This window comes from Stegostoma tigrinum, chromosome 29 (assembly GCF_030684315.1).
Source record: "Stegostoma tigrinum isolate sSteTig4 chromosome 29, sSteTig4.hap1, whole genome shotgun sequence".
Classification (NCBI taxonomy): domain Eukaryota; kingdom Metazoa; phylum Chordata; class Chondrichthyes; order Orectolobiformes; family Stegostomatidae; genus Stegostoma; species Stegostoma tigrinum.
This window is the reverse complement of record NC_081382.1, coordinates 31914120-31932984: the sequence shown is the minus strand read 5'-3', so window position 1 is coordinate 31932984 and position 18865 is coordinate 31914120. Positions and strand designations below refer to the sequence as shown.

The 18865-nt window shown below is 41.2% G+C and overlaps 1 protein-coding gene across 1 annotated transcript in view; it reads right to left on the bottom strand.

Annotated features, from left to right (window-relative positions):
• Positions 1-17948, bottom strand: part of gsna (gelsolin a) — a 74252-nt gene extending 56304 nt beyond the window's left edge. Inside the window, exon 1 of the mRNA XM_059638301.1 lies at positions 17790-17948. The gene's annotated coding sequence lies outside the window, so the exon portion shown is untranslated. The remainder of the gene's footprint in view (positions 1-17789) is intronic.
• Between the last annotated feature and the right edge of the window lie 917 nt (positions 17949-18865).

The following is an 18865-nucleotide window of genomic DNA, read 5'->3' as shown; positions in this document are numbered from 1 at the left end:
TTGTACTTGGGTTTAGTTTATATTTTCGAAGCAAAATAATTTCAGTCTATGGTTTCAAAAAGGAAACCAAAGTGCAGATCCAAGTCTGGTTTACAGGCAAAGTGAATTCCAAGCAGGAAATCAGTTCACATCATTGGGTGATCACCTCAAGAGTGTCTTGGAGCATTAATGTCTGAGTTAGTCCTTCCACAGGGCCCACCTGCAACATGGTAATTATCACAATGTCAAGGCAATCACTGGGTGAAACAGGGACTTCAAATGTCCAACCTAATTATTCTGAGTCAGCTTCTTCCTTTCTATCGACTTCCCCTCGAGGGAATCTTCATTCCCTTACCCCCAAGTAGTCTGCCTTCAAACTCAGACTTCATTTCAAATGTAAAGCAATAAAAACAAAAGCAGAGCTGCTGTCTGCCTTTAAGAATCACAGACTTGTCAAAAGGCAACAGCTAACTTTGGAAATGGTTTAGGGAAAGTTTCAGACACTTGCAAGAAATCTACCAGGTCAGCTGTTAGTTGGCCTAGTATAGAGAATGAAAAAACTACTGCACACATCTTTGGCAGAGTGAGCAACTACATTCCAAAAGGAGCACCGAGAGCAATGCAGCAAGACAGCTACTGGAGTGATTCCAAGCACTGCCATATTCCTTTCTTCCCAGCTTGCTACTCATGTGTGGGGGAAAATGAAGATATTGATCAGGTTGAAATTTAGACTGCTCACTAGGTGTAAAAGTTAGTTACAAGTTGTTTACATTAACAGTGACGGAAATACACTATTGTATGGCAGAGAATCTCAAAACTGCAGTGCATTGCAAAGCCCTTCTCATTTCTTTGCGAGCAGCTGAAGTCAGAGTTAAGTTTGAAAAACAAAAATGTGGAGTAGGCTTTACTACAGGAAGGTACATTAAAAATAAAACTGTATTGTGCATCAACTAAACTCTTACGGCTCAGGTCTAACGTCCTGCTGCAAACCAACTCAAAAAAGTGAAGCTGTCCAAGATGGATTTCTCTGCGTGGATAACAACTCAAATTCAGCTGTTACCAAAAGCCACTTTCTGCACAAGTTTAAATTGTGTGCACATGGATTTACATTTGAAACTTGAAGATCTCTGCTTCAGTTCACTAGAACAGCAAGTATTGTTTAAAGCCACAAACCCTTGCAAGTCAGCAGCATGCATTATAGCTTTTGTTAATCTGTCCAAAATAAAAATTGCTAAAAAAGTATTTAAAACATTAGTCCCGTCACAAAAAAATATTTGTCAAGCACCAATGCAAACTGTTCAGCGTCTGCAATGGTTAAATAGGGAACCAGCTCTGCAAAAGAACCTTGCTCATGAAGTTAGGCTTACTATTTGGCAAAATTCAAATTGCACTTTATGATCCAGCTAACTTGCCATAGTCTGTGACTTGACCGCATAAAATGTTGGTCTCCCTGTCAAGCAATCATTAACATCAGAAGTGACCAGCCTGAAAAATCCCATGGGATGAACAAAGCAGCCACAAGTTACTAGGCAAGTCAAAAAGTGGCAATTAATATTCTACAGCGTGGAGTTGGAGGAACAACAGGTCATGCAGCAAAGGAGCAGGAAAGTTGAGGTTTCGGGTCAGGACACTTCTTCAGAAATGCAAAGAAAGGAATATGGCAGTGCTTTTAGTCACTCCAGGAGTAGACGTGCCTTGTTGCACTGCTCTCTCTGCTACTATTGGAATGTAGTTGCTCACTCTGCCAAAGGCGTGGGCAGCCCACATCTGAAAGAGGGTCCTGACCCAAAACGACAACTGTCCTGCTCCTCTGATGCTGCCTGGCTTGATGCGTTCCTCAAGTCCCACACTTATCTGACTCCAGCACTCCTTATTCTACTTCCTGTTGCCTTTTTAAAATTCCCAAGGCAATAAGACAACTGGAATCCCACACCTCTCAACTCACATTGTGCTAGAAAATTAATTCTGTTGTTTTCTTAAAAGCAAAGAATAGCAACTTGGTTATCAGTGCCAGGAAAACAGCAGACAGCAAGAAAAGGTGGTAGAGTGAGCTTCCTATTAAATATTACATATAAACACCTTAAACCTACACCTTCTGGTTTCAAAGCTCAGGGTGAGAATAAACTGAAGAGACAATTGATCAGTCTATAAACACCCTGAAACTTGAGAACCGAGAGAGTGCAAAGAGATTTCAGGTTATAGTGCCTAAATCAAAAAAGAGGTCTTCCCAGAAGAGGTCAGCCGAAGAGAAATTTGGTCTCCAAGCAGGCCAACTGTAATGGGAGTACAGACATCACAACAAGTTGCCAACACACAGTGCACACAAAATGAGAATAAATTGGGAAGAAATTTGCAGAAGAGACAGAGAAGAAGACAAAGTAAAAGGAAGCATGTCTACTGCTCAAAAGAACGGTCCCAAATGCTAGAAGCTGAAATGATTCTTGCAGGTATTCAGCAAAAAGCAGCACTAAACTTATACAGTTAACTGCTTGAAGAGAGATGAGCAAACAAGTCTGATAAAATCATTACACTAAAAAACAGGCTGGTCTAAGATTTTTTAAAAAGGTGTCAAATAATTTGTGAGCAAGCATCAAGTGAAAGTGAAGTATCAAATAGACAATGGTGCTTCAGGCAACTTCACGAGTTGCACAAAACCGGTGCAAAAAAAGTTACCTCAGATTGCGGCCCACAAGGACAGAAGCCCACAGGAGTAGGAGGTTGATGTTATACCATGAAACAATCCGCCAAGAGAACAAATGCAGTCAACAACCCTATGCAATGGCAATGACAAAAACAAATCTGGAACTCCAGAGCAGGCATTTAAAAAAATTCATTCGAGGGCACGGATCAAACAGCAACTTTCACAAAGAAAAAGCAACAACTGTTGACATGTTAGTGCTGGCACACTCCATTAATCTCAAGAGATGACCCTAATACTGTCCTGTCTTGCTGGCAATAAGGCCAACAGTCAGCCAGAAGCAGTAACACAGATAGGACGAGTGGCAAAAATAGAAAGTGAAAAAAGACAGAATTTCAGATAGATGGAACTGTTCAGTTGTCGACTAATGTCCACCTCTTGCTGATTGAGAGAAGCACCAGTAGCAACTTGAGAAACTGCAGTGAAGAAGTACATCCAATATTTGCAGTGAGCTTGAACAGAAATCCGTTTCATCAACACAACCAGAGAACAGTGTACAACTAGCAAGGCCAACGGTGAGCCTTCACTGCAGACAGCTGCTCCGTTACCTCACCAAACAGAGGTGACTGTTCGTCCTGGAAGTACACCATCCCCCAGCTGTAGGGGCAGTAGCAACACAGTTGCTATGGAAACAACACACCACACACAGAAAGAGACTAACCCAAGGAAGACACTTGACAACTAGCTGACAGGTGCACACCACGAGGAAACTGGCATGATAAAAAGAAACACTACATATGCACAGGTGACACAGACAAAAACAAAAAGTGGAATGACTAAAGGTTACCACAGAGTCATAGAGATGTACAGCACAGCAACAAAACCCTTTGGTCCAACTCATCCACCCTGATCAGATATCCTGAATTAATCTAATCCCAATTGCCAGCATTTGACCCATATCCCTCTAAACCTCCATTACAAATCCATCCAGATACCTTTTAAATGTTGTAATTGTACCAGCCTCCACCACCTCCTCTGGCAGCTCATTCCATACACGCACCTCCCTGTGTCAAAAGGTTGCCCCTTAAATTCCCTTGTAAATCTTTCCACTCTCACCTTAAGCCTACACCCTCTGGCATAGAACTCCCCACCCCTGGAAAAGAAACCCTTCTGTTAGTGAGTGATAACTCTCGTTGTTGATGTATTTGGATAATTTGTAACGGCAAACCACACTGCATGCAAATTGAGAAAAAAGGGGGGCGTTCTGGGAAAGGCAGTTGCACAGAGTTTACTAACTTGCTTACTCACTGACCTCTACTTTTTTGCTGTACTTGTGCACACATTGGTAACCATGAAACACTCCTCAGGTACCAAGGATGGAGAAGTAAACTTATTAAGAAAGAAAAAGTATAGCTCCAGCCGGTTTAAAACTTGCACACTGTTGTTACTTGACCTAGTCTGACTGTTCTTAGAGTCCTGGAGGCCGCAGCGTTGCAAGTGGAAAACATTATATTTAAATATAAAGGCGGCATGGTAGCTCAGTGGTTAGCACTGCTGCCTCACAGCACGAGGGACCTGGGTTTGATTGCACCTTCAAACGACTGGTGTGGAGGTTGCATGTTCTTCTAGTGACCACATGGGCTTCCTCTGGGTGCTCTGGTTTCCTTCCACAGTCCAAAAGACATGTGGGCTAGGTGGATCGCCTGTAGTCTTCAGGGATGTGTAGATTGGGAGGGTTGAGGGATGGGTCTGGGTGGGATGCTGAGGGCTGGTGTGGACTTGTTGGCCTGAAGGGCCTGTTTCCACAGTGCAGGGATTCTACAGAACTTCACTTTAAAAAGGATACCCTGGTTTTGATTATGCAAAACCCCTCTACATCAATCTGCAAGAGGCTGACTGGATTTTCAGCCACCCTCATGACAGCCAAGACCTCAGCAGGCTCTGGGCTCACTATGATTCAGCCTGGAACTTACTTCATCCATACCTTTTAAGACAAAATAGAGAGAGCGCAAAAGAGCAAGCCATTAGAGTGAACATTGCATAGTCCAAGAATACACAGGTGAACAGGCTATCTTGACATAAATTAGGTCTGCAAAAAAAAAAAACCAACATTTATACACCCCTTGGAGAATCTATTTCAGGGAAAAGCTTTCCTTCCTCTCATCCTCTCCCTCAAATTGCATCATGCTTTGCACCTCAAACTACTGCTTGGCTCCAAGTTCCACCTTCCAACTGCATAGATGGAATTGCTCCTGATTTCCTTATTGGACTTTAGACAAATATTTAAAAGACTAATAATTTGGCAGTCCCCTGAAAGAAAGTGGGAGCATGTCCACCCATCATATTGAAGCCAAGTAATAACTTCTGTTGCTTCACCTCCCCGTTTTTTGCTGGAAAAAAAAACTTTTCATGGATAATCAGAGAATCTTTATCTCATGATGCATCTTAACCTCTGGACTGAACACGAGCCACTCAACTAAGCAGCATGCTGTTTGCCAAGGGGGTGTTTCACTCAGTCACTGATTAACTCTCATCTCACCAATGATGAGTGCGCAAATTGATGGTGCAATCTGTTATTGCGCAAAAATATCACGTGAGAAAACAAACAGCATTTGACGATAGCCACGTTACCTCACTACCAGAGAATAGCTGTGGCTGCCTAGTTAGCACACAACTTGGAAGCTTGCCCACAAAGTTGTAAAGCCGAGTGAGCACAAAGCTAGGATTGGTGGTGAGGCACTTTCTTGAACCAGTCCATGTGCTGTTGGTAGACCACAGCTGGCCAGCACTGAAGGGTGAGTCTTAAATATCCAAGTCACCACTTATCCTGACTTGGAAATACAACTGTCCTTCCTTCATTGGGTCAAAATCCTGGAACTCCCTTCTTTTGGACAAAGTGGGCTACACAATCCAGGCAGCAACTCAACACCATCTTCTCAAAAGCAACCAGGGATGGACGGCAGAATGCGACACCCACATCCCACAATTCAGTTCAGAAATATACCTAGCAGTTTCTATCCATCCACCTCATACAAAGCACTGATGAAGTCTTAACCTTCAACTGACAGCAAAATTTCAAAATCATGCACACGTGCCATGGTACCAAGTGAACAAGTCATAATGCACCTTTGGCAGGTGGGAAGTGAACCTTTTGTCCCAGAGACAGGGACATTACCACTACACCAAGTGAAGGTTTGAACTGCAGGACAAAATACAAATTGTGTAAAGCCACAGCTACCAAACACAAGGTTTTGACATACTACGATCAAAATGTTCCCCTTTGGAGGTTCCAACAACTTAAACATTTAAAAGAATCAAATTTCACCCAATTAAAAAAAACAAAAAGCCTTGGGCTACCAGATTCATACATAGAACTGAAGACTCTCTTCCATAACAGACCACGGGCACCACATGATTCTCAAAACACAGGGTGGTGAAAATCTGATCAACTTTTAGGTTTAAACCTTTTCATGTGAAAAGCTAACTACAAAATTGAAAAAAGAAGGACCCCTGCTCTTGCTAGATGGTGTGAAAAAGTGTTTAAAACCAAGAAAAAAAAAATTAACAAGCTGTTTGAGAAGTTATGGGCCAGACCAAACTCCTTCACTACATCAAGGAGTTAACTTCTCATTTAAAGTTATGGTCTAGGTTAAGTGTATGGCACTGCATTCTAGATGCAATTTGATTAGTCAAACTACTAGGCTTTAAGCAAAACACTATGTATTAGTCAAAAACACGAACAAAAATGATTTGGCGTAACTTTAAAATATACCAACTAAAATTGCGCTCATCAACTGTTCCAATAGAGCAGCATCCCATAAAAAACACCCATGAAAAAGGGAAATTCAACAAAACTGTTACCATCACGGACAGTCTCCTCACTCTCGCCCAGCAGAGCAAAACACTGAAAGAAATCCAGTCTGGCAGAAGGAAGAGACCAAGCTTTTGCAGCAGCAGTGACAGACAGCTGTGTATAGCAGCTTCCTCCACAAGTCCAGCTTCAACAGCCGAAAGTATAAACAAACTCAGGGATACCAAGAACTGTGGATGCTGGAGTCAGAGATAACGGTGTGGAGCTGCAGGAGCACAGCAGACCAGGCAAAGGAGCAAAAAAGTTGATGTTTCAGGTTGGGACCCTTCTTCAGAAATTTATACCTAAAACTCAGATCTGCGTGACTCAAACTAAAGAAGCACGAATGGGTGAGGTCAAATTCAACAGCATATCTCATCATGAGCCGGAGAAAAGTTGGGTCAAAGGTTGCTGAATAACTGCAAGAATCCAAATGGAAACAGAATGTTTTTGAACAATTAAAAGGCTTCCCTCACCTCCCATCTTAAACCCAAAATGTGCAGTTGTTCCACTCATGGTTCTCATTCTTCAGGTAAATGGCTTTACTGACTGAATACCCAATTTTCATTTGGTGAACCAGTCATAACCTGTGCGTGCAAAGTTAACTTCATTTTTGTGAAAGCAAAATGACCACAAAAGGCACTGACATCACCCCATGGTGAGAACTCAAATTCTTGGCTCATTGGATTCCTGGTTGATTCTAGTTTCGACCTGACTGGCCAGCAAATTTGAACAGAATTATGATTGGCCAAACTCATCTTTTTGAACATGTAGATTATAAAACAAGTTGTTTTTCTTCATTTTAAGATACAGAAGTCACTAAACAGCCACACATTGCTAGAGTCTTGGATACCTGATGAAGTTCTAGTGATCACATTTGGTTACTGTCAACTTCATTTTTGGGGCAGGAAGTTTTGCTGTTCATTTGCCATTGTCCCAGTTGCTGTGGATTTTGTGGTCAACACTGAAAGCAACCAGTTGCAGCTGCAACTTCATTAAGTGTACAATGAGTTTCCTCATTTTATCCTACATGAATGGATATTAACTTTTACCATCTTTAAAAAGATCAAAAGATTGTCCTTTCAAGATGTACACATTAAGGGGGAAGACAACTTTTCAAAGGTGGTTTGTTTATTTGGTCAAGCTTGTGCTATCCATTTAAGTGGAAACAGAATTTTTTTCAAACAACGTTAAGTCAATTATGAATTAACTAAATAGAACAAGGGTGAGCGACTTCAGTCACATGGACACAGTGGACTGCACCATTTCAAGACCTGGAATGTGGTGACAGACTTACTTAGCATCCTTCACGACAAATGGATGTCACAATTCACTTTACAACCCATGAGGTACCTTTCAAGTGCAGTCACTTATGATGAAAAAAATCTTAGCAGCCAATTTGCTTATTGTGGGATCTTATGGTGCACAAAGCAACTTGCAAGAAATCAGGGCCCTTAAACTGGTCTATTCTGCACAGAACTCTTGCCAGGAGCTAACAGAGCAGTGATTTTCCTTTTTCTAGAGACAGAAATTCTAAGTACTGGCAACTATCATAAAAACAGTCCCCTGAAAAAAATCAGCGGCACTTGGTTCAGGACTCCATGTTGACATTCAAAATCATTGGGATAGCATCTTGTGGACCCCGTGATCCATTAAAAAGAGTGTTCAGAAATGGTGATGATAATCCTGGTACTTGTGTTCTTGGGATGTTAGAGTCCAAACTGGTGATTAACAGGGAGTAAACTACCGGGCTCAATAACTAAGTGCTCAGAGAGAGGCAATCCTCACCTTCAGGTGAAAGGATGGACCAGGTAAGTTGGGAGTGGGACCAAGGGAATTGTTCCATAATATTTTGGCTAAAGAGAGGATGCTGCCATCACCAGCTGCTGAAATAAATAAACTGTCAATTATTTGTTAGTCATTGAGTTTGTGTATTGCATCTAGATTGTGGCTTCTCAATAAAATGTTAAAAATTCCTGCATAAAAACCACCGTTGGAGGTTCCATGCATAACACCCCTCCCCCTCCAAGTCTTACGTAATGGCAATTTTTTTTTCCTACTATGGTGATGGAGGGATAAATATTGATCAGGACATCAGTAATAGCTTACAAGTGGCTCTCCAAAAACAAAACAAATGTTTCATGGATATTTTGTATCCACTTGGAGGGTATATGGGACCTTGGCTAAACATGCAAAGTGAAAGATGGCAGCTCAGCAAGTCCTTGGCACTGCACTGGAATACTAGTTTTAGGTTTCATGCTCAAGTCCTGGAGTGTAACTCTTAGAACATTGCAACTTAGGTAGAATGAGCCTCTGCTGACAAAAAGCTATGGAAGGCTTGCTTCCTGCTCAGAAGAGTGAATGCAGGACCTTCAGATGTAATTGACATGCTGCAGATGTTCAAAACAAGGAGAGATTGGGCAGTGACTTGCAGAGAAATTGCATCCACTTGCATGGAGATCAACAAGGAGGGGAATTCAAGGGACCTAAAATAGACAAAAGCACAAGACGACTGGATTTCCAGGGAATTACACACAAAAAGGGTGGTGGAAAGCAATTCAAGAAAGCATTACGGAGTACAGGACATTAAAATGAAAGAAAATCCCTGATATTCACGTTATAAGTAACAGCTTGTTTAACCCTTAAATTACCAGAACTACAAACAAATTTAACAATTCCCTCCCCAAACAGAATTCTACTGGTCTGCTATTCCAATAAACATAAGTCCCACTTAAATAACCCAAAGTAGTTAAAATGAAAACATAGTCTCTAATCCAACCAGAACGTGCATTCCAGAATGCTCTGCCTTCTCCACTATGTCTCCAGTCATAAATGCCATTCTTCTGCTGATGCTCCTGTCAGGGGTGTTTTCTCTGAAGACTGTTAGCTCGAAGTGCAGGCGTGGTACCTTTTACAGATAAAGATGATTTCTTAGAGAGCTTGGTGATTCCTTGTAGAAGTTAGGTGCTTGTTTCTCAGATGGCAGTTCACTCACACCAATTTTCAAAAACTCTCTCCTTATAATTTTCAATTTTCTTATAATAGCATTTACCTGAGGTTGGTAAAAATGTCAGATTTACACTCACTAGTTTGCAGTCACTAAGTGCTTGGTTTAAATTGGCTGATTCCAGCACATTGGAAGCTTTAGGCTTATTTTCATGTTTTAGCAATCACAACCAATTGATACATGTTCAAATCTTAGAATGGTCCTTGTTCAGCTGGTTACAAATAAATTCTGTTTAAAATCACCAAGCTTAGAAAAGCACATCCCTTCTTAAAAGGGACAATGCATTCTTCTTTTCTACTAAGAAACAAAAATTCTAGCTTACTGCCTTCCAATTCATGATTATGCTACACAACCCAATAACAAAAAAGGAAATGTTGCAAGTACTCAAAAGGGGCAAAACTGGAATTTGATTTTTGAGATGGTACAGCACAGGAGGCCATTCAGCTCATCACACCTGCACCATCTTGTGCACAAAAATCTAGGTCCCTTCATTCTTGTTCCTTATCTTATGGAGGGGAAGTGTTCCTCTATACATACTATCCAGCCTGCTCATGATTTTGAAAACCTCTGTTAGATCACCTCTCAACCTTCTCCTTCCAAAAGGAAGGCAACCTCAACTTCTTCAATCTATCCCCATGACTAAAGTTCCTCATCCTTGGAACCATTCTCGTAAACCACTTCTGCACTTTCCCCAATGCACTCACATCCTTCCTATATAGAGCGACACCGCCAACTCTACTTGATACTGCAAATGATGGAACTAGTCAAAAATGAATGCATTTACCGCAGTTCTGAAGAAAGCTATATTTGAGTTTTTTCTCCCCCCCCCCCCCCCCCCCGAAAAGAAGAACACTAGACTCAGTGCAGTGTCTCAGACAATACCGCATGCACTTCGTTACAAAAACACCTTAACAGTTCTGCACATCGTTAATTTGTCACCAAGTGTTACAAATTCAGTAGTGTCCAACTTAATCTTCTGTGGGCTACGAGGAACTTTAAAGCCACATTTCAATTGGTATGCTTTTTCTTTCATAGGTCACATCATTATTCATGGATCTCATCTCTAGTTTAAGATTGCCTCTTCAGTGTGTCATTCATTATTCAAAGCCTCCTGTCCATTTCCACCTCAAAATATAGCCTGAGCCAGTGATAAAAACAAGTACAGGTTGAATAGCATAGTTATTGGGGTTTCTGGGCTATTACCTTGTGGTTAGCTGTAATCTGCATGCTGCAGTCTGAATGGTCTCGTTCCTACTCCTCAGTTCTTATTTAAGAACTTCACAAATGAGAATCTCATTAATTTTCTCTCCTCACCTAGATACAAGTTGGTACAATTCTATACAACCCAGGACAACTTAAAGTGACAATCCCCTGCTTTATTGCAACGACTTGCAATGCAGAAGGACAGCGTTTGATTTATAAATGGAGACTGACCTTCATTTCAGTTCGAAATGTATTTTGCTTCTGATTTCAGCCAAAAATAATTCTAAACAAGGACATTTTAAAAATGGTGTAGATGTTGTGTGCCAAAGTCTCTTTTTGTAAGACGAAACTCTAGTAATATTTGAGAATGACTAAATATGACTTGGCAGATGAGGAACTGAATCATTGTTTGTGGTGATTACCACTACAGTGTAACCTGCAGAGAGGAATGCCAAGCTATTGTAACATATCCTATTACTTAAATAAAACAAAGCAATCCACTCATTGCTACGCAAGCTTCATACTGTTCAGCTAGTAGGAACTCTTGCAATGCAGCGGTTTAAAGGCAAGTCAAGAGGGGAACAAGGCAGTCATAGAACAGTAGTGTGTTTCTAGAGCTGGAAAAATTAGTTACAAAATGGCAGACAATTTGAATTCAATTAGGGATCCCTTGGGGCAGTTTCATTATGGATGTAGCACAGCTGCCAATCTAAACATCAGAAAAACCCCTAACTGAAGCGAGTTAGGCCAGACCTGAAACATTAACTGATCTTTTCTTCGCAAATGCCGCCAGGCCTGCTGAGCTTTTCCAGCAACTTCCGAGAGTTACTGGCTCTCTTTAGAGAAGGATTTCAGGTGGCCATCTGCAGTGGTCAGGGCGAGGTGGAACACAAGAAGCAAGTGCAAGTGCTCTTTATTTTAAGCCCTCAGAGGAAGGTCTGCAAGGCAAGCACTTGTTGCCCAATTTCCACTCCTCCCCCCGCCCCCCCCCCCCCACCCCTGCCGCCTCCAAATTGCTCATGTAGGGGAGCCACTTTCTTGAACTTCACAGTCCATCTGGAGTTGTAACAGCTACAGCGCCAATGAGGCAGCACGAGAGCTCAAAGCTCTCAAACGAGGTGTACGTGGCCCCTTTGTTTTAATCTTCCCATGTCTAGATCTTTAAGTGGACAACTCCCATGTGAGATGATCATATTATAACAGCAACCTCTGCTTACAAATACTGCAGTATTTGTAAGCAATCAGACTGGCAATGAAATGCCTGTATAATGCAATGTCTGTTTAACACTGAAAATACTACCAATGTATTAGGTATTTAATGAGAATACTGGCTTACCCAACTCCCTCACTCAAGGGATTATCCCAATTGTATAATAGAGTAACTGCTGAACCTTTACAGAAGGCTTTGGTCAACATGGAGTTAACAATGGCATCTGGAATAGTGTTACAGATTAGTCTCATTGCCACCCACTTCCACCAATCCTACCCTCAGACCTATATTAGAGAATGGTTATCAAAAACGTAGAAAAGAATTGGGCAAAACAATGTATTTCTGCTTGTGCTTCCATCAATGGTCAGCACTTGTCAAGACATGTATCAATAATATGTCCATTAGTAGCTACTGATGTGTCCAGAACAGTCAGTTATAGATCATGGCAGCAGACCCTTCAGAGGATTGACAGGAATCTGGGTGAGAAAGACAACAAGATGCAAAAGAACAGCCCAAAGAGAGTGCTCTGGGAATTTCAGACTGAATGAGGCAAGCAGTCAGCTACAAACATGTTTCTAGTTCCTATACTGTTACAAAATGCATATGAATCCTACTGCAATATAAATGTTATATTTGAGAAAGCTTGTCAAAGCAGGTGCAGAGTGTTTTGGCAGGCCATGTGAAGAAACAGAATGCTTAAAACTGGCTTCTATTTAGCAGGTGGCTCCCCTTAAAACAGCTGCATATATGCCACTCACTGATCCAAATAGGAGATCCTATTTCCTGCTTATTCGGATTCTACACGTTTGGAGTTCGAGCCAGGATTCTGTAAGCAAGAGGCAAAAAAGGTTCACAGAGGGTTAGCGTAATTTGTTAGACCTAATAGCTGTGAACTTGAGTAAACACCCTTGTGAACAAGATACTCCAGTAGACAGCAAGAACCGCAGATGCTGGAGTCAGATACAATGCAGTGTGGAGCCACAGGGACACAGCATGTCAGGCATCATCTGAGAAGTAGGAAAGTTGATGTTTTGGGCTGGGACCATTTTTCTGAACACAGGAAGGGTCCTGACCATAAGTAACAAAAAGTGCGGAGCTGTATGAACACAGCAGGCCAAGCAGCATCTTAGGAGCACAAAAGCTGACGTTGCTTGGCCTGCTGGCTTCATCCAGCTCCACACTTTGTTATCTCAGATTCTCCAGCATCTGCAGATCCCATTATCTCCTGGCCATAAGTGCCAACTTTCTTGCTCTTCTGATGCTGGCTGACCTGCTGTTTCTCCAGCACCATGATGTGTGGTCTCAAGATACTAAAGGACTCTTCAGAGGAGCTGGCTCGGGAACGTATACTGTCATCAAGTAGACAGAAATAAAAGAGTAGGTTAATTATCTCCTCAAACCTTATCTATTTAAGAAGTCCATGACAGATCTCCACTTTCCTCAATTCCCTAAGAAACCAAACTTCAGATCTCAAACTTGAATATACTCAAGTGAACATCCACAGCCCTCTAGGGTAGAGGACTCCCAAGCCTTACAGCCCTTTGAAGAAACTTCTCAATCTAAACTGACCAATTTCTTATTCCAAGATTGTTTCCCAGCTGGGAAACCATTCTAACATCTACCCCATTAACCCCCTTGAGAATGGCATACATTTCAATGAGATCAACTCCCATTCTCAAGTCCACAGAATATGGGCATAATCTTAAGAGTCATATAGCACAGTAACAGACCCTTTGGACCAAGTTACCCATACTGACTGGATATCCCAAACTGATCTAGTCCCATTTGGCCCATATCCCTCTTGACCTTTCCTATTCATATACCCATCCAGATCCCTTTTAAATACTGTAATTGTACTCACTTCCATCACTTCTTCTGGCAGCTCATTCCATTCATACACCACCTTCTGCATGAAAAGGTTGCCCTTCCAGTCCCTCCTAGCCACTCTTAAAGCAATGCCCTCTAGTTTTGGATTCCCCTACCCTGGGGAAAAGATCTTGTCTATTCACCCAATCAATGCCCCTCACGATTTTATAAACCTCTACATGGACACCCCTCAGCCTCGGACTCTCCAGAGAAACTAGCGCCAGCCTATTCAGCTTCTTGGTATAGTTCAACTCCTCCAGTCCTGACAACATCTTTAAAATCTTTTCTGCACCCTCTCAATAACAGCATCTTTCCCATAGAAGGGCAACCAGAATTTTATGCAGTATCCTAAAACTGGCCGCACCAATATCCTGTACAGCCACAACATGACCTCCCTATTCCTAAACTCAATGCACTGATCAATAAAGGCAAGCATACCAAATGCCTTCTTCACCACCCTGTTTACCCAGGACTCCATTTTCAAGCAGCTGTGCACCTGCACCCCTTGAAAGCTCTTCATAGGAGATAGTCAACACCTTACAATCAAAATAGCAGCGAGCCAGGCATGGTTTTATAATTTAAAAAAATGTCGTTCAATTTCCTCTTACTCCAAACCCTTTGGGTGAGGGAGGGTAGCAGTCAAACACAATCTTGTACACAAGAAAGCATTATCTTGCATACAATTAGGTTGGGTCAGCCTGCAAGCCATTATCACATCTGGTATCCAACTTCAGTAACAAGTGCCTAGTCTGTGACACTAACGAGTGTTGACAAACCTTTCAAACGGACACTGAGGATGTGTGTCTGTTACTGTTTACAACCAAATGGATGCTGGCAAAACACGGCAAAGGAAAAGCAAAAGCAAGAGTACAGAGAACTACATTTGTCATAAGATTAGACAGCAATTCTGAAACACTTGTTCAAAGAGACCACAAGCTGGTTCATTGTTTGGAGATTATTTCACCCCCTTCATTTACTTCTAATTATTTTTAACAATATTTGAACCACAAATTTATATTGTGAATTTATAATGGCCAATCAGTACCTATAAAAAGGTTTCACTCAGTCTTTTCAAAACTAAAAAAGGTACGTAAATTTAAAGTCATCTCTCTCAAATCAGATGTCAAAATTTAGTTCAAAGATGTATACTGAAAAGATTGAAGGAAAATACTGCTCAATGAGACTTAAAATTAAAATAGAACTGCTGAGGTATTGCCATTGTAAATACCAGCTGCAGTCAAGAAAAATTGTTTGCAATTTCTTTGAACACCTTCATTTAAGTCAGCTTTCACTTCATTGTCAGCAAAACACTTAATAAAGCACACATTATTCTCAAGAAAAGAAAACACGTTATTTCTTGAATTCTTCAGTCCAGCTGGTTGGAAATCTCCTCGTTATAAAAACATTAAACAATGTGGTACTAAAACTTCCCTGCATGCTTCCTCAGTGAAAGGAGTGTCTGCAACCAAAGTAATGGATTGCTTCCTCAGAATTTGATCAATCCTCCTTAACTTCCTCCGACACACATTATATTGACTACCTGATAAACTACACATGAACAAATAGAGAGCTCAGTGAATACAGTAACGTAGTGAGGACGATCATTCTATACAATCTCGCCACACGCAGATGTATTTCCCCCAAAATATTGAGCAAGACTGTTGAAAATAACACCTGTAGGACATTCTTAACTGCCCACTGATTTCAGCATTGCTTTCCTAACAAATCATTAAAACAAAAATGGTGGGCAAGTGTTTACGGCCATTAAGTTAAAATGTCAGTTTTCAGTCATAATTGAATTCACTGGTTAGTCACTGCTCCATTTAATATTTCACTGACCCACAGCTTTTAAAAAAGGCATTACAAACCATTTGAGAATTAGAGTTTTAATCAAAATAGCATTTTTCAACAAGGTGAGCTATGGTGTTAACAGGTGCTCTTTTTGTTCTAAAGAACAATTTACACTTTACAAAGCACAAAACATTTTAAAAGTGATCGTGCTATTGCATTGTTTCAGGCGAAGATCACTAAAACAAAAAAGGGAAGTGAAATAAATGAACTAACGAATAGAGAGGAAGCAACATAGCAAGATTATGAACAGGTAAGTTTACAGCTAAGCAGCTGAGAGATACAGGTAAAGAGTTATAGTTTTGAGACTAGAAAGCTGCTTTCCCATGACAGACATGGTAGTGTTGAAACAGAGGGTCACCACAGGCAAGGGGAAGAAATTGAGAAGAATTACCCTTCATGGTAACCTCAACAAGTGCAGAAATTTAACTCTCACATTCTGCATCACAAACCAGCCATCAAGCCCACTGATTACATCACTTACACTGCTAGTGTCCCTACCGCTGGACTAAAGTTTTTTACCCCCTAAAGATTTGGCTGCTTGACACACAAGGGTCTGGTCTGCAAGGATGGGGGGGGGCCTGACTGTGCTTGTTCAACTTTCTCATGGGGAATGAAAACTGAGACTACATAGAGCTGACCCAGAGGAAAAGTACAACAGGACAAGCTATGAAATCATGCAGTGATTCATACTCCTGACAATCATCAAGAAAAGTTTCTTCCACATTTAGATTGCTGCTCATTGCCAGGGTGGGGCTGCATCCCCATTTAACTGAGATTCAGTATCTTGGAGACTGGGGAATCAGAACTTGATCATCATCTCATGAAGTGAATGTGTTTATTTTAAAATAATTACATAAACTGTAAGCAAAGCCAGTGTGCTTGAAAAAAAATTAAAAATTATGTTGCATACACTTCCAGAAATACTGGCTGATTTTCTTGTACTTGATCCAACTGCAGAGAGGCTCCCACTAATTGTGGAAGTGAATCCTCGCCAGATTTACTACCTTTAAAAAGGAAAAAGGGGGCACTCAACAATGATCATTTTAGCCCCAATGTTTTACTTGGAGTTCTTTCATCCTGTGCCAACACTGTCACAAGTACTAAAACACTAGTGTGGATAACCGGTTAACAATTCCCACAGATCAGTGTGTCTGAATTGCCGCTGCTAGATCAGAATCGATCTGAAACGTGGCACCAGCGTTCCTCCCACTGTCTACCGAAGAGATTTTCGCCTATTCACTATCAAAATGATGATGCCGTGCCGTTCTGCCAATGTGATTGATAAAAGATACCCAATTCCAAAGTTAACTCGTTCGAAAGCAGTCACCGACTAGTTAACTTCTATAAAATGGCGAGACGAGTGAAAATCTATCGCAGCAGTAAAAATAGCCCAAATTCTTCGGCTTTACCAGAAGATAAACAGTTTTTAAAAACATGGAAAAATGTGCTTATACATTAGAGCATTAGTCATCAACAATTCTTCCTATTGACTCATTCTCCCAACAGACCACTATCAGTTTAGTGAAACAACTCTAATTGCAAAAAGTTTGCACAAACTAAATTCCTTTAAGTTAAAAAAAATTAAACTGGAGTTTAAAACAAAAACAAAGACCAAGCCCATTTGAAGATTTCTCTTTAAGTGGGGAAAAAAATCTTTTCATTGTTGCAGCCTGCAGGAAAAATATGCAAAAATTTGAATTAGATCAATTGTGAACCCCCGGTTAACGCCCATTTGAGAAGGAAACTCTACTCCAGGCAGGGAATTAACACACACAATGCAAACGGAGGCGAGGAAAAGTCAGACAGAGATGACCTTAGGACAAGTCTGAACATTGTGAAGTCCTTTTAAGTCTGCAGGATTCTAGACGGACAAACACTCATATTTGGTGAGAAATATTCCAGTTTTCAATAAAGTGAAAAATTGAATAATTGTGCAGGGTAAAGTGGTAAAAGAATATCTCCATTTTTCTAAAAAAAAGGATTTAACTACAAACCACATAGTGAGAATGATAGTCGGCGAAAGACACGCACATTACTCATAGCAATTTCACCCACTCCCCTACAATAAGGCCGAGGTAACACAGTTGGATCACAACTCCCTCATTCATTTCTACCCACAACACATACCCAGCCTGAGCAGCTCGCAACCCGGGGGGCGAACTACAGAATGAAGAGCGTCTCTTACCTCCCAATTTCACTCGATGTACAGTAACAAACAGACCCTAACGAAGGCACAATGACTCTGAAGCAGCTGATAATAAGTAGGGCTTGGCTTAAACAACCCCACCCTCTAAATCCACATCTCAACTCTCCTGCGGAAGCGTCTCGGTCGGGCAAGAATAGAAATTCACTGAGGTGGCGCCAGTGAGCTCCTGAAGTGATATCCGCAACTGGTCAGATTTCAGGCGAAACTCTCCCCCGAATTAATTTTAAGTTACTGCACTAGGAATTCTTCGGGATTAAAGTGGTAATTGAAGGAGAGCCAATGTTGAATATTCGACCCCCAAAAAGGCAAATCTATAAATTTTCAACGTGCAATTCTGTAATTTAGGCAATAAAACCCAGAAGGACTGCAGATGCTCCAAATCAGAAACAAAAATTGAAACTGCTGGAAAAACTCAGCAGATCTGTGCAGCATCTTCTGAGAATAGGTCACTCGACCCAAGACATTAACTCTGATTTCTTTCCGCAGAATAAAACGTTGTTTGTTAATGCATAGGTTGTGATGAAGGATGGAGTAAAATTGGATCCGGAAAGTTTTGAGATACAGTGAGGTGGTTCTTCAGATAGATGTGAAGGGAGTACATGGCACTAAGTGTGGATCTCTGTAAGACCATAAGAAATATGCACATGAGTAGGCTGTTCAGCCCCTCAAGTCTGCTCCACCATTCAATAGGATAATAGCTGATCTGACATACCTCACAGGCCTCACTTTCCAGCCCTTTTCCCATAACCCTCAATTCCCAAAGGATTTATCTCAGCCTTAATTATAAACAAGGACTCTACTCCCACAGCTCTCTCTGGCAAGGAGTTTCAAAATCACAAAGCCTTCTAGGAGGAGAAATTTCTCCTCATCACAGTCTTAAATTGGTGTCCCTTCATTCTGAGACGATGCCCTCAGGTCCTAGACTCTTCCCTGAGGGAAAATATTCTCTCAGCATTGACCTTGTCAATTAAAATCGTTTCTGTTTCAATGAGATCACCTCTCATTCTTCAAAATGCCAATGAGTAGACCTGTTTAGCCTTGGCTCATAAGACTTT